Source organism: Dioscorea cayenensis, chromosome 1, assembly GCF_009730915.1.
Source record: "Dioscorea cayenensis subsp. rotundata cultivar TDr96_F1 chromosome 1, TDr96_F1_v2_PseudoChromosome.rev07_lg8_w22 25.fasta, whole genome shotgun sequence".
NCBI classification, from domain to species: Eukaryota; Viridiplantae; Streptophyta; class Magnoliopsida; order Dioscoreales; family Dioscoreaceae; genus Dioscorea; species Dioscorea cayenensis.
In genome coordinates, this window is record NC_052471.1 from 6312664 (window position 1) to 6328648 (window position 15985).

The following is a 15985-nucleotide window of genomic DNA, read 5'->3' on the forward strand; positions in this document are numbered from 1 at the left end:
TCTTTATCAATTGCCTTACTTTCTCCTTTACTCGTGCTCTCTTACTTGTTATTTTTTAGTTTTGAGAATTGAATCATTGTCACACTTATCACTACTGATCTTTCACATAACTAAGAAGAGGATTAAGTGTTTTTATTCCCTACTCCATGTGGATTCGATACCCGCTCATCCGGGATTATTACTTCGACAAACCCGTGCACTTGCAGGATATACGCAAGGGGACCTTGTCAGATACCTAGTGTAGAAGCAAGCCTTAGGACTCTCAAAACCTATTTCTGTTGGCTTACCATTGATATGGATTCGAGATTTTGAGAAGCTGGCCTAAGCCCTAGCTAAACTTTGAAACCACCCCTGCAGTCGAAAGTGTGTTCTACTTGCTCGAGAGAGTCCTCCATCTCCCCCCAACTAGTACGAACAGATCCAAGGGTAATTCTACAAAAAGTCACACTGGCATGACCAAAGTGTCACCAAAGGAAAAGGCTCTAATTGTGTCATAATTAATGCAATTAAATTTGTCACTCAGTATTTGTGCAAAACTAATTATGTTATAAAATACTGTTATATAAAAGTAGTAAACCTTAAAGCATTGGTAATACACTGTGACACCAAAGGATAAATCTCTCTACAAATATCATATATAAACAACATGTTTGGGTGATCTAATATATAATGATACTTGCTGTGTGTTTCTCTTAAGCTCAAAATTTTGTTCTTTTTATTTTTTGTATTATATATTTAGATTTATGTTTATATAATTACACAAAAATTAAAGTGTAGGCAACAAAGAATAAGAAAAAAAAAGAAAATAAAACTAAAGGAGATGCTAATGAATTACTTACATTATTTTTGTGGTTGTTTGTGTTGTAGCAATCAAAAAGCAATCAAACAGGATTCAATGATATTTGGATCTAGTCCACCAGCAATTTATTGGTTGCTAATTTTATTTATTTATTTATTTTGGTGATTATGCTCTTTTTGGTTACCACCCACCTTTTTCAGATGTGCCATAATTCGCTATCAAATGCTTTTAGTCTATTTTGCCTTGTTTTCGCTGTACATGAAATTCAAACTATTTCCTTTGTTGCCACAGTTTTATTTGCATTTCGTGCAATTTGAGGGGCGAAAGTAGTTAAGTTCTCAATTGTTTGTTGGTAAAGAGAAGGTATCACCTCTTTCTCGTGGAAAAATCATTTTTGTGTTTTTTTGCTTTCTTAATTGCTAAATTGCATGATGTATTTCTTAAAAGGATCTTGTTAACAAACTATTGCACAAGTGAGCTATATAAATGAACAAATTATTGATGTTTGAAATAGCTATTCTAATGGGTCAATTGTACATTTTTAGTTGATATGCTAACAACTTAGAGATTTGCGCCAAACTCTTAGTCAAGTCCAAGATCATGAGGAGAGGCTTCAATAGACGCTTGACCAAATACAAGATAATAACAAGGTGCTTCAATAGACGCTTGGCTAAGTACAAAATATTAACATGAAGCTTCAACAACATTTGCTTGAAATGAAAGAGGAGAGGGACGAATATCGTGTGGAGATGATGCGTCAAATGAAGGACATGATGATGAGTTTTTGAGAGGGAGGATTCTTTAGCGATCAGTAGCTTATCACTACTGTGACTCACAATCATTTAATGATGATCATGATGTTGACTTATAGTTGTATTTGTCGTATACTTATTATTTTGTGTTGAACATATATACTTAAATATATATGAATTGATGAGTTTATCTTATTTGTTGGTGTTCTAGGTTAAAAATTTTATGTAGTATGTTTTTAAAAATTAGGGCACATAATTTTTTTATTTTATTTTATTGACTTAAATGTTAGAAACGGATTAGAAATAGATTTATTTGTTTGAATATTGTTTTTTAATTTAAAGAACTTTAGAAATGGATTAGGAACAAAAAAACTATTGTTTTTAATAGGAGAACAAATATAAAACAGAAAATATTCTGTTTGGAATCCGTTTATATTTTTCTAACTTAGAAATGGATTAGCAACACATCTTATTCTGTTTTAATTTTTCAAAAATTAAAAACATAATGCTTTCCATGTTCAATCAGTTTCTAAATGTAGAAATAGAATATTTTCCTGTTTCTATTTAAATTAGGAACAAGGGTATTCGATATAGATAAATTCTGTTTCTAATCAGTTGCTAAAGTGAATTAGCAATGGATTAGAAATAGAAACTACTATTTCCAAACAATAATTTTCTTGTAGTGTACTTTGGTCAAGTTTATGCGCTAATACATGTGTATTTGTGTTCTTTTGCGCATGTAGGGTTGTGAAGCTATGTTTTCAGAAAAGAAGCCAAAAGTAGATCGTGAATGCACTATTTGGTGGAATCTTGGCAGGAACTAATGAGAAGACACAAGTGAGGCTCTAAGATACGTGAATATGTGCCAACCTCCATGAATTCAAGCCATTACAATGCATTGGAGGAGCACGAAGGCAGTCACATTTGCATATCCCAACTTGTGCATTCATAGCAAGATCTTAACCAACGAGGCTTTTGATTGACGAAGAGTTGCGATCTATGGCATAAACGTCTGCCCGTTAAAGTTGTCTTGTTTTCAATTTCCATTTTTTTACCAAAATGGAACAAGAAACAAAACTAATTAGTCCATTAAACATCGAACTTAAGTTTCCAAAAAGAGTTTCATGAGTGAGAGGTGCAGTAAATATTCATCCGTAAAAAAATTCCTAAAAATTCAAGTAAAAAAACTAGAGCTAGAGGATGAGAATATTCAATGTTAAAATTTCTCCTAAACTCAAGAATATAAGCATTGCAACTAAGGTGAACCACCAATGGCTACGTGAGCATGTATGTCAATCAAAACTTCATGAAAAAGACATGTGCAAAGTGAACTTTTCCCCACACTTAAGATCTACATTGGGCTCAGTATACATATGCAAGCACAATAGAAAGTATAGCAATCAAGTAAATATGTGGGAGTAGCCAATTGAAAAAATATTCCCCTGACTCCTAATGTTGCTAAATCCTTGGGTTAAAGTTCCAAAAGGTTGTGAAGTATACACGGACCACATTAACCGTGTCCTGACTCGTTCTCAATTCCCATACTAACAAGAATATCCTAGCACACACACAAGGGGTTCAAAGTGAAGCTCAATAAAAAAAAAACAACCAAGTATATAAAAGAGAAGGCAATGAAATACAACTTGAGATAAAAATAAAAGATAAACTCAAAGGAAGGTCCTTTCTAATTATACAAGTCCACATTAAAATGAAGAAATAAAGATGAAAAATATAAACACAAAGCAAAGCAAAGACGCATCAAGCATCTCTGTCATCCGGTGCCGGCTCTGCTGTTGCAGCTGGCGGTAGTGAATAGGTGTATTGATCGGTGCATGAACTGGTGATGATGCCACTGGAGGAGCTGGAGGGGTCCGGGGTCTCATAATTAAAGATGAAGACACGTTGCGCTCGAGTAACTGCTGTAAGGTATCGAAATGCGCTATCATCTCTACATGCTGCGCAGCCTGCGTCTTGCGAACCTCAGTGATCTCGATCCATAGCACCGCTACCGCACTCTTGAGCCTTGCAAATCGATCATGGGCTTAAGATGGTGAAAACATGCACACCGGAGATGCCTCTTGTACTATAGGAGGTACCTCAGTTTCCATCAGTGCAGGCTGAGGCTCGGGGGAAGGTTGAGAACCCTCAGCATCATCACCCACATCCTTGGCTATCTCTAGGGCGGGTGTAATCAAGGCATACACTCCCGGTTGAACCCTGCAAACCATCCCCATCAACGTCATCATCTCTATGGCCAGGGGGCAGGTATACTTGCCTTCTCGTTTCCTCGAATCATGTCAAAGAAACCCATACCCATAACTAGTCTCGTGATGTAGGGGCCCGAAAATATCACTCCTAGTCTGACATACTGCCTCTGTTGTCCTATATACTTTGCCAGGATGTGTCCTAGGTGCATCAGTGCACTTAGTACCATCGAATAGAGATATAGTAGCTACTGTCTGCTGAACACACCGGTATTGTCACCACGACTGTTAACTGACATACTCAGAATAGCGTATATGTACCTATAACTCCCCTGGGAGAGATATGTGGCCCAAGACACCCCGGGTTTATACTGCCCTTGTCCATATAGGTCTCTGTATACAGGATCCGGTGTCAACGAGCCAGGGTAATCCGTAGGTAACTACTCGTAGTCATTTGTATCCGTGAATGCCGCATCATAAAGTCCAAGTCTAATTAAGAATTCGGTGATTGACATGCTGTGATGTTGTTCGAGTGCCCTAAACTGTATAGTGTCTACACTATCAAAACTAGAATAAGAGCGGTCGAACTCAAATGATGATATCACCTCGAGCGTCAACATACGAATCGCAGGATACCGTATGGTTAACAACCAACTCCATCCGCCTACCGCAAGCATCTCCTCTATCTCCTTTACCATGTCACCTGTCCCATTAACCTCTCTCACTGTATCCATATCGGGAAAACGTGTCTGTCCAAACCTTACCTTTGCCAATCTTTAAAATCAAGCCTGATGCTCAGGAATCATGAATTCCATCTGTTAGGGTTCAGGTGATGATTCACGCGGACGTTTCTCAACTTGCCTCTTTGACCGAGATGCTATATCTACAGCAATTAAAGAACAATCGATCAAAGAAGTTCATAGAATAATACAGTAGAAATCCACATGGTTGTGTGGAATTGCCACACGCCCGTGTGGATCCACGGGGCGTGAAAACCGCATCGTCGCACGCTAAAAACTCACAAATGTATCATTAAATCTCTTCTAATTTCTTCCTAAGCGTACATACCCCTTCTAATTGTAGAAACGAAGCCATATTCACTAGTTTCATTGATTAAAATCAAGAATTGATGAAGAAAAGAAGGAAAGAGGGTTTACAGACAAGTTGAAGATGTAGAACTTGGAAAAGGCCGGAAAAACAAGTAAAAAACCAACTAAAATGATGGTGCGAGGTCGGGAGAGAGTAAGAGTGATAAACGTCTAAAAGTACGTACTCTGGATGTATTTGTTTTGTAGGATTCTTTATATTTATTTGTTGAATCGATGCCCTTTTGGTTTAAATTGTGTTATTTTTACATTTCAGGCCCATTTGAAGCCTTGGGGCCTCGGCGACGCGATTGGGGACAAATTCAGAAGAAAGCGGCGCTTTTCGGGGAGGGATTATCGTAGCACAAGATCGCAGTGGTGTTACTGTAATAGTTTCACTGTAGCAGTCACTGTAGCTCATCGCGGGCTTCTCGGCAGAAACTGAAATTCCCGAGAGGTCGGTAAATGGCCGGTATACTGACCCGTTTACCGGTCGGGATCTGGGCACTTATAATGTCTTGAAGGGCATTTTTTGGGGATCTTCTTCTTGATTCTTCATCTTCTTTGGGGGTAAGGCCGGCTAGGGTTTGGAGGACACTTCCACATCACTTGAACCCAAGCTTTAGGAGGGCAAAAAGGGAGGAAAATCCGAGCATTTCTCGGCGGGGAGAGCAAGAACGAGGAGGATCTACTTCTAGGGCATCATTGCTTGGAGGTTGAAGACAACGGGAAGCCACCCCTTTGAGTGGCGTCTTCGGAAAGCTTTCTCCGGGGATTCTTGCGTCATTCCACCTTCATCATTTGAGGGAGTGTTCCTCATGTTTACTTTAGTTGTTTGTATGGATTATTTGGTTTTCTTGTTGAGCATGAACAACTAAACCCCTAGGTCACCGGATGTAGGTGAACCTAGGGGGTAAACTTGTGATGTTTTGGATTATTTGAGTAGTTTATGCATGTTTGGCTTGTTGAGATCCTTGTTTGGTGCTCTTACTTGTTTTGGTACATTTGATTGAGTGATGTATCAAATTCTTGGTAGCACTTTGTAGCATGACCATTGCCTTAGTGCTAGACTCCACCAAACTAGGAAGGGTTCATTGTATAAATATGCCGTGACCATCGGGTATTTGTACCCCTCCAATCCTAGGGTTGAAAACTACTTGTGTTTCCACCCTAACTTGTGAAAACCGATATTCTCCTTGCAACCGTGTGGGAAGTTGGGTGGAAGAGATTCCGCGCTCAACACTTGCACCGGGTTAGGGGTCAATTGCCGTGACCATCAGGTTGACCTAGGTTTTGGTTTTCTCGGTCCAACTAGCCACGTGCTTAATTACTCGGTATCCTTTGCACTTTAGTAACCCCCTTGGGAATCAACATCCGTGACCGTTTTCCAACCTTGAGCATCTCCCGTGTTTTGCTTGTTTCGTACTTCTTAAGAATTCATCTTGCTTTTCATTTTGCTTTCTTTTCTTCTTTTCTCCTACCTTGGAATCGGTGAGCTAAACAACAGGTAAGAAGTGAGTAGGGTAGCTCCTCAGGCCCCTTGGGAATACGACCCACTCGTGCATGCGCGAGTGGTTTATTACTTGACGACCCCGTGCGCTTGCGGGTGTACACACTTTGTGTCGATCAAGTTTTTGGCGCCGTTGCCGCGGACCAATCACTGAGGAATATTTGGAAAGCTTTACACTTGTTGATTTAGCCTTTTCTTTTTCATTTTTTTTTTGCTCTTTTGTTTTGTTTGTCTTTTGTGTTTCTGGTTGATGATCTTTTGTAATTACCCATCTTTGTGTTCTTACTATTAACTAACTTCTTGACTCTTCAATTAGTGTAGGTACACATCTTATGACACGAGCGAGTCAAGCAAACTTGACTGAACTCGATAATGAGATAGAAAGAACTTTGCATCAAAGCTTGAGAGAAGCAGCAGAAAGTTCTAGAAAACCCTATCGGAATATGAAAGGCCACAGTTCACCGGAGAAGAATTAAGTGTCCTAGTACCAACCGTTCTTGCTAATAACTTTGAAATCAAGGCGAGTACCATAGGGATGACTCAGAATTCAGTACAGTTTGATGGTCTAGCGGATGAGGATCCCCATGCCCATCTTGCTCGGTTCCTTCAAATCTGCTCCACTTTCAAGATCAATTCAGTGTCAGATGATGCCATCGGACTGAGGTTGTTCCCGTTCAGCTTGAGAGGTGCAGCATACAGATGGCTCACATCCTTAGCTCCGGGGTCCATCACCACTTGGAAGGAAATGGTCGAGAAGTTCCTAGCCCCGATATTTTTCCTCCAAGTAAAGGTCGCAAGATTGAGACGGGGAGATATCGCTCTTTCGGGCAAGGTGATAGTGAGACACTATTTGAAGCCCATGAACGATTTAAGGATCTTCTTCGCAAGTGTCCTCATCATGGCTTCCCAGCATGGATGAGAGTACAGATGTTGTGTAACGGGCTGAACTATGCTACTAGACAGCTTATTGATGCAGCGGTAGGTGGTTCTTTAAGCAACAAGCTTCCTGAAGAGGCCGAGGAATTAATTGAGAATATGTCTAGCAACGAGTGTCATTGGAGCACTAGACAGAAGCCTCCAAGGGCTGCAGGGCTGTATGAGGTGAATGAATCCACAGCATTGGCTGCGAAGATTGATGCCTTGACGAAGCATATCGCTGAGCAAAATTCAAAGCATGATGCCCTAGCATGAATAGTTGACCAGCTCAGGTTGGGGTCCAGTTCGGGTTCCAAGGCCGTTTTGTTATGTGACACTTGTGGGGCTGGGCATGCAACATCATAATGTCCTATTTTTGTTGCCCCATCACCTCCTGTAGAAACAGTTGATTATGTTGGGGGTGGACCACGCCAATTTGGTAACACTTACAATTATGGTTGGAGAGGCTCATCAAATCCCTCTTGGAATCAAGGCCAATCTCAGTACAAGCCTCCACCATTTCAGGGAAACCAATACCATGCTCCTCCTCCACAAGAGAAGAAACTCTCCACGGAGGATGTATTGGCAAGATTCATGCTTGGCACAGAGGCACGTTTCACGCAGAATGAAAAGAAACTTGATGAATTCGGTGCCGTACTGAAAAATGTTCAAGCGTCCATCCATTCTCTAGAAAACCAAGTGGGACAGGTTGCTCGTGGTCAAGCTGAACGATCCTCGGGGAGTTTACCGAGCAACACCAAATGCAACCCAAGGGAACAATTACAAGGTTTTACTTTGAGAAGTGGGAGGCAGTTGGAAGCAAGGTAAAAAGAGATCCCAAGTGCTCCCAATGATGGGGTAACCGTTCGGGAAGACCTTAATTTGGATGAACATGCATGCAAGGACAACGGGAGGAAACTTGTTGAAGACTCCCCCAATCCTAACATTTCAAGGAGGTACGAATACAAGCCAGTGATACCGTACACCTCGAGACTCAAACAAGATAAGGATGAGGCCCAATTCAAGAAATTTCTTAATATCTTCAAACAACTTCACATAAATATTCCAATCATTGAGGCACTGGCTCAAATGCCAAAGTATGCCAAGTTTTTGAAGGAGCTGCTCACTAATAAGAGAAAGTTAGAGGAACAGGGCACAGTTGCACTTACTGGGAACTGCTCGGCTATTCTAGAGAAAAAGCTGCCACAGAAGTTAAAGGATCCGGGTAGTTTTGTAATTCCGTGTGTACTTGGTGAAGGAATGACAGAGCATGCTCTAGCCGATTCTGGGGCTAGCATAAATGTAATGCCATACAACTTGTTCTTGAAACTGGGATTAGAAGACCTAAGGCCTACAAGAATGACGTTGCAGTTTGCTGATAGATCAGTGCGACGGCCTCGAGGGGTAGTCGAAGATGTCCTTGTTAGAGTTGACAAACTCATCATTCCTGTAGATTTTTGTGATTCTAGATGTGGATGATGATGTTGAGGTTCCCTTGATCCTTGGACGTCCATTCCTTAATACTTCAGGTGCTCTAATTGATGTTAAAAAGGGCAAGATGACCTTGAGGATCGGAGACGAGCAAGTGGTCTTCACACTCCCTGAAGCAATGAAGCACACACTTGATCATGATGACAAACTGTACTTCACTGATACTACTGATGAGATTATTTCTGATTGTGTGCAGGAGGTGCTTGCCTTAAACCCTTTGGATGAGTACTTGGATGAGTTCCCGTGCCAAGATGCTGAAGAAGAACTTCCCCCTCCACCAACACAACAAATTAATCAAGTGGAGGGTAATTCACCACTCAATGGCAAGAAAATTAAGGGTGTTAAGAAGATTTGGAGAAAATCAAAGGAGAAACAAAAAGTGGAGAAAAAGTTGTCCACATTACACCCGGATGAAGTTGATCATTTATTCTTTGGAAACCATGGTAAATTTAAAGTTTTCTCATGCCTTTCATTGAATTTTCCAAGTGGCAACACAACTGCAAGGGCTCGAGGTAACTTCCATCCATTTGTTCCACCATGATCGTTTGAGATAATGCACATCGAGCTAACGACGTTAAACAAGCGCTTCTTGGGAGGCAACCCAAGTTCATTTCATTCCTCGTATTAATTTCCTCATTTGTGTTTGTGTGTTGGACTTGTATTTTAGTGTGGTTTGGTTGTATTTGTGTTTTCATCGTTTTTCTTAGTTCATTAGCCTTTGTATTCTCTTGTTTGTCATGTGGTCTTTGAGTAATTCTTGTTTTTGATGCAATCTTGATGATGTTTTGAGTGTTTTGTTGATGTTTCCGGCTTTATTTTTCATGGTTTTAATCATAAAACGAAGTGTGCAACGCGTGGAGAATCGACGTGCGTAAAGAAAATCCCGAGGACCATCCTTGCGGCCGCAAGGATGCCCCTCGGGACCTATCCAGTGAGTCTTGAGGACCATCCTTGCGGCCGCAAGGATGCCCCTCAAGACTCATCCCGAGGGTCTTGAGGACCATCCTTGCGGCCGCAAGGATGGTCGGCAAGACCACCCGAGTGAAGGGTACTTAAGGACTTAGGGCAGCACACTATTCATTTATCTTCTCCACTCTTCTACCCTTTTCTCCCTCATTTCTCCACCATTTTCCTTCATTTTTTTTGCTCTAGGTTGCTCTTATCCCCCTCTTCTCCATTTTAGTGACATAAAATTGGAGTTTGAGCAAGCTTTTGGCCGGATCCAACCATTATATTTGCTCATCTTACTCTTGGTTGAAGGTTTGATGTTTCACTCAAAACTTTAAGCTTTTCATGCTTTTGTGGGTGAAGTTTCTTGGATTTTTGTTGTTGAATGAATGCGTAATGATTATCAAGAATTTTTCCTTCATTTGTAGAATTTTTGGCTACTTTTACAAGCAAAGTTCTTGAAAAAATTTTCGAAGTTACTGTAGCACTGAGTATTTTCTTGAATTTTTTCATTCTTTTGGTGCTTTCTTTGCTTGTAAGTTGATTGAATGATCTCCACTTTGCTTGTGCAGGATGCCCATCAAGAGATTTGCTTCCAAGAGGGCTAGGAGGGAACCTACTCCTCCCGTGCAAGAACCAAGGTTTTCTAAAGAAGAACACAAAACACGTTATGCACTCTTATCACGCAAGGTGTTCGGCACGGTGAGAAAAATCGATTGGGAAGCTTTGAGCACTTTGGGTTTAGATGGCAAGGTGTTGGAGCTCATTTCACATGATGGTTGAGATAAACTATTTTCTATTGAGGAAGTCTCATTCAAGGAACTTAGCTTAGAGGTCCTTAGCTCCCTCGAGATGGTCAAAGAATACCCATTCACTCATCATTCTAACCACATCACATTCCGAGCTTTTGGGAAGAAACACCGTGTTTCTGAGGATGATATTGGTGTGCACATGGGGTTATACACGGAAGAGTTCTTAAGATCATCCGCATTCAAGCAGTCAGTTGATGAAATCCCACAGCTGAAGGCGAATGCATCTTATTGGAGGTCCATCTCGGCTAGCTCTCGTACTCGAAAGGCCTCCCGACTCACCAACCCCGCTCTCCGATACATTCATGCTCTTCTGACTAGGAGTATTGGGGGCAGAACTGACTCTACTGGAGTAGTGATGTGCCACGATCTGATTATGTTGTATAGCATCCTTGAGCGTCGTCCTATCCACATGGGGCACTTGGTGGCGGAGGCTCTTTCCCATCAAGGCAAGTTCGTTCGTTTGGGAGCTATCTTCGCGGGACCTTACATCACTCGGCTCATCCGTGTCATGGGATTAATTGAGCGCACTAGAGGCATGTCTGTGGTAGGGTCCATTGTTCCCTTAGGGATTCCGACCCTTGTCTCCATTGGGATTGTTGAGAAGCGGGGAAGTAGTTATCGCCTTGCTCAGCAGCAAGGATCATGTTCATAGGACCCCAGCACTTCACATGATACTGAGACTGATTCTGAGTCAAATCAGGATGATCGAGGGAGTTCACCATCTTTAGTAGACAGATTTGAGTTGTTTCACACTGAGGTCCAGCAGCGGATCCTGAGCCTTGAGAGTGGACTGAGGGAGATCATCACCGTCCAGCAGCGGATTGAGCACAATTTAGCTGAACTCCTGACTATTGCTCGCTGCTCATCTTCATCGACCTCTGCTACCACTACTTGTGTTGCATCATCATTTCCTCTAGCTTCATAGACCCATGACATACTTTTGTGTATTTTGTATTTGTTTTTCTGTTCTATCTTTGTTTGTTGTGTGTTGTTCAGACTTGTACTTTTGAGCTAGCTAGGGCCTTTCCCCTACTATGTTCCTATTTTGTTTCTGTTGGCTCTCTCTCTCCCGTATTTTATTTCCATTTCCCCCTTTAAAAAAAAATTGTGAATGATGATTGGCTTCTTGTTCTTTTCAGGATCATTAATTTTATAAAGCTTGTACTTTTCGCCCTCATTATGTGGTATGCCCCTGATCCATGTGGAGCAATTTGGAATCACACCAGGGAATCAGGGAAGTGTCTTTACCCCATTTCGTGCTTATTGTTTTTTTCATTCCTCATTTTTCTCTGCTGACTTAGGTACATTGAGGGCAATGTGCGACTTTAGGTGTGGGGATGTTTTTCTTACTTGGAGTATTTTATCCTTTTACATGCTTACTACCTATGATGGCTATGAATGTTTAGTTAGGGACTTCCTGGCTTGGTAGAATGATAGATGTGAGCTGTACATTGCATGTGCTTGAATGTAGCTCTGTTTCATCTCTAGTGCACCTTTATACATGTTCACGATCACTCTCACCTTGTACGCTCTAACCAACCCATCATGATGACATTGGCAGTAATTTGTTAAATTCGATCTTCAATGCACTTTTAAAAGCTTCTGAGTTCCTCCACTGAACTTGTTTGTAGCAGGTTGTTTGTCCTGGATCATGAGAGGTTAGGGGTCTATGTCGAGTATTCCTCCGCTTTTATAAGTTTATAAGCATGAATGCGTCTATGTAGACTGTAATTGAGTAAGTGGGTGACTCTTGTGCCTAACCAGCATCCATCTGAAAGATTATTTTCTGTGCAGTCTATGTTAGGCGGATCCAAGAAAAAGAGAAAGTGTGTATGAGTGTGTGGGAAGAAAATAAAGCATCTCTTGTGATCTCTTGGAACCTGTTTCGCAATCACTTAAAGGTTAAAATCGTGTTGAGGAACCAGAGGACTTTTACCTGAGTATTGAAGAAGTCTTTGGCACTTTAATGTCATCTTCATTATTTGTGTGGTGAAAGGGCATCCTGGGATAATCCAGGGTGTGGAGGTCAAGCTAGGAGGTTGCACACACTCATTGGGGCATTCTAGATGGGACAAAGCTAATATCACTTCACTATTCATTGACCAGCTCACTCCTTGATTTCTGTCCATTCGTGCTTGTGGAGTTCTTTACTTTTGAGCTTGAGGTTGTACTTTTAGCCGTTTATCTTATTTTCCATAGTTCTTCATGTTTGTTTGCTTGGGGACAAGCAAACGCTTAGGTGTGGGGATGTATGATAAACGTCTAAAAGTACGTACTCTGCATGTATTTGTTTTGTAGGATTCTTTATATTTATTTGTTGAATCGATGCCCTTTTGGTTTAAATTGTGTTATTTTTACATTTCAGGCCCATTTGAAGCCTTGGGGCCTCAGCGACGCGATTGGAGATAAATTCAGCAACAAAGCGGCGTTTCAGGGGGGGTTACTGTAGCACAGTACTGTACCTCATCACGGGCTTCTCGGCAGAAACTGAAATTCCCGAGTGGTCGGTAAACGGGCGGTATACTGACCCGTTTACCGGTCGGGATCTGGGCACTTATAAGGTTTTGAAGGGCATTTTTTGGGGATATTCTTCTTGATTCTTCATCTTCTTTGGGGGTAAGGCCGGCTAGGGTTTGGAGGACACTTCCACATCACTTGAACCCAAGCTTTAGGAGGGCAAAAAGGGAGGAAAATCCAAGCATTTATCGGTGGGGAGAGCAAGAATGAGGAGGATCTACTTCTAGGGCATCATTGCTTGGAGGTTGAAGACAACGGGAAGCCACCCCTTTGAGTGGCGTCTTCGGAAGGCTTTCTCCGGGGATTCTTGCGTCATTCGACCTTCATCATTTGAGGGAGTGTTCATCATGTTTACTTTAGTTGTTTGTATGGATTATTTGGTTTTCTTGTTGAGCATGAACAACTAAACCCCTAGGTCACCGGATGTAGGTGAACCTAGGGGGTGAACTTGTGATGTTTTGGATTATTTGAGTAGTTTATGCATGTTTGGCTTGTTGAGATCCTTGTTTGGTGTTCTTACTTGTTTTGGTACATTTGATTGAGTGATGTATCAAATTCTTGGTAGCACTTTGTAGCATGACCATTGCCTTAGTGCTAGACTCCACCAAACTAGGAAGGGTTCATTGTATAAATACGCCGTGACCATCGGGTATTTGTACCCCTCCAATCCTAGGGTTGAAAACTACTTGTGTTTCCACCCTAACTTGTGAAAACCGACATTCTCCTTGCAACCGTGTGGGAAGTTGGGTGGAAGAGATTCCGCGCTCAACACTTGCACCGGGTTAGGGGTCAATTGCCGTGACCATCAGGTTGACCTAGGTTTTGGTTTTCTTGGTCCAACTAGCCACGTGCTTAATTACTCGGTATCCTTTGCACTTTAGTAACCCCCTTGGGAATCCACATCCGTGACCGTTTTCCAACCTTGAGCATCTCTCGTGTTTTGCTTGTTTCGTACTTCTTAAGAATTCATCTTGCTTTTCATTTTGCTTTCTTTTCTTCTTTTCTCCTACCTTGGAATCGGTGAGCTAAACAACAGGTAAGAAGTGAGTAGGGTAGCTCCTCAGGCCCCTTGGGAATACGACCCACTCGTGCATGCGCGAGTGGTTTATTACTTGATGACCCCGTGCGCTTTGCGGGTGTACACACTTTGTGTCGATTAAAGAGTGCACTCTCTTGTTTATTAGGAGTGTGAGAATAAAGAAACACGATGAGACTTTAAAGGAAACTAGCACCTCTTGATGTTTTGTACATCTACACGGGCGTGTGGAAATTACCTACGCCAATGTGGCTCCAAAAGAGCATCCATAAGGGCGGACGCACGTCCCTGTGCGCTTTCGGGATAACACTCCTTTACTTTGAACACATTCACATGGGCGTGTGGAAACTTCCAATGCCCGTGTGCCCGGCACACAGGGGAAGACGCACGCTCCTGTGGCTTCTCTTTCCAACTGAGAAAATTCTCTAAGTGTTTCACATGCTCTTGCAGAAATTCCACACGGGCGTGGATCCTAACTGGGCAATTCATAAGGGCAAACACACGGACCTGTGTCTTCTAGGGATGGAGGAGAAATTCTCTGCAGAGAACCACACGAGCGTGCAGAAATTACCCACACCTGTGGATTTGTTGACAGAATCATCCACAAGGATGAGTCCACGCCCTGTGTCTTCTCAGGAACAATCTCTAAGTCTCTGTAGGGAAACACACGCCCGTGCGAAAATTACACACGGGCATGGACTATCACAAGGTCGCTCACAGGGGCGAGTCTACGCCACTGTGCTATCTCTGGATGATCTCTAAATGAAAACGCATGCTCGTGTGCAGGCTCTATAGCAAATTCCTGAACACAAATATACACTTAGAGCCTGCCTAATAATGTAATTTTAACTAGAGAAAACACGAAAAACACGCTTGAACGACCAAGATTCTTTGCCACACATGATTAGGCACATGATAACGCCACAATGTCCACGAGAAAATCATAGCAAAAGCATCTAAGACTCGAGACACCAACACTTAATGCCTTATTCATGCAAACACTAACCTAAAAGCTAGGAAAACAATAAAGACTTGGGTTTCCTCCAAAGAAGCGCTTGTTTAATATAACTTAGCTTGACGTACCTTGTCTTACCTCACGGGCGCTCATATATGAAGGTTTCCCTCTTACCCATGGCTTAGAAGCATGATGAACATAGTCTTTTGAAGGTAGAGGGAGAGTTGTCGAGCTTTCTTATTCTCTCTCAAGGGAAGAGCCAAGAAGTGGCTACATTCTTTGCCCAAGGCCTCCATCACGGCTGGAATGAGATGGTCGAAGCCTTTCTTGCTAGATACTATCCTCTGGGGAAGTTAGCTAAGCTTCTCAATGAGATATCATCGTTTGTGCAGATGGAGTTAGAGTCATTGTTTGAGACATGGGAGCGCTTCAAGGATCTTTTGAGGAGGTGCCCACAACAAGGATTTCCCGAATGGATGATTATTCGGACTTTCTACAATGGGTTGAATCCGAGTACAAGGTAATTGCTAGATGTCGTCGCAGGAGGTACAATGGGAAGTAAAATCCCGGAAGAAGCCTGACAGTTAGTAGAAGATATGGCCATGAACTATTATCAGTGGAATGTGCAGGAAAGGAAAAAAGTGGCCGGGCTCCATGAAATAGATGCATTAACTTCATTGGCGGCTCAAGTAGAATCATTGAGTAAGAAGTTAGACCTTCTAACTTCTAATAGAGTGCCAGTCGTGACTACTTGCACCGGGTGTGGTGGAGGATATGCTCCCTCCGATTGCCCGATCTCTATTGGTGATGCATCTTTAGTGGAGAAAGTCGATTTTGTGGGTAATGCAATGAGGAACTAAGGGAATCTATATAGCAACGCCTACAATCTGGGTTGGAAGAATCATCCCAATTTCTCGTGGAGCAACCAAGGACTACAAAAGGCCATGGCACCACTAGGTTT

General features: G+C 42.0%; 1 long non-coding RNA gene and 1 other non-coding gene across 2 annotated transcripts; one reads left to right on the forward strand and one right to left on the reverse strand.

Annotated features, from left to right (window-relative positions):
• The first annotated feature begins 9950 nt into the window (after window positions 1-9950).
• LOC120258999 lies at window positions 9951-10352 on the forward strand. The gene is made up of 2 exons (XR_005536053.1): window positions 9951-10016; window positions 10277-10352. It is a non-coding gene; the product is annotated as an uncharacterized LOC120258999 (long non-coding RNA).
• A 5031-nt stretch (window positions 10353-15383) lies between these two features.
• On the reverse strand, window positions 15384-15490 carry LOC120267322. The gene has a single exon (XR_005538439.1). It is a non-coding gene; the product is annotated as a small nucleolar RNA R71 (small nucleolar RNA).
• Window positions 15491-15985: the final 495 nt, after the last annotated feature.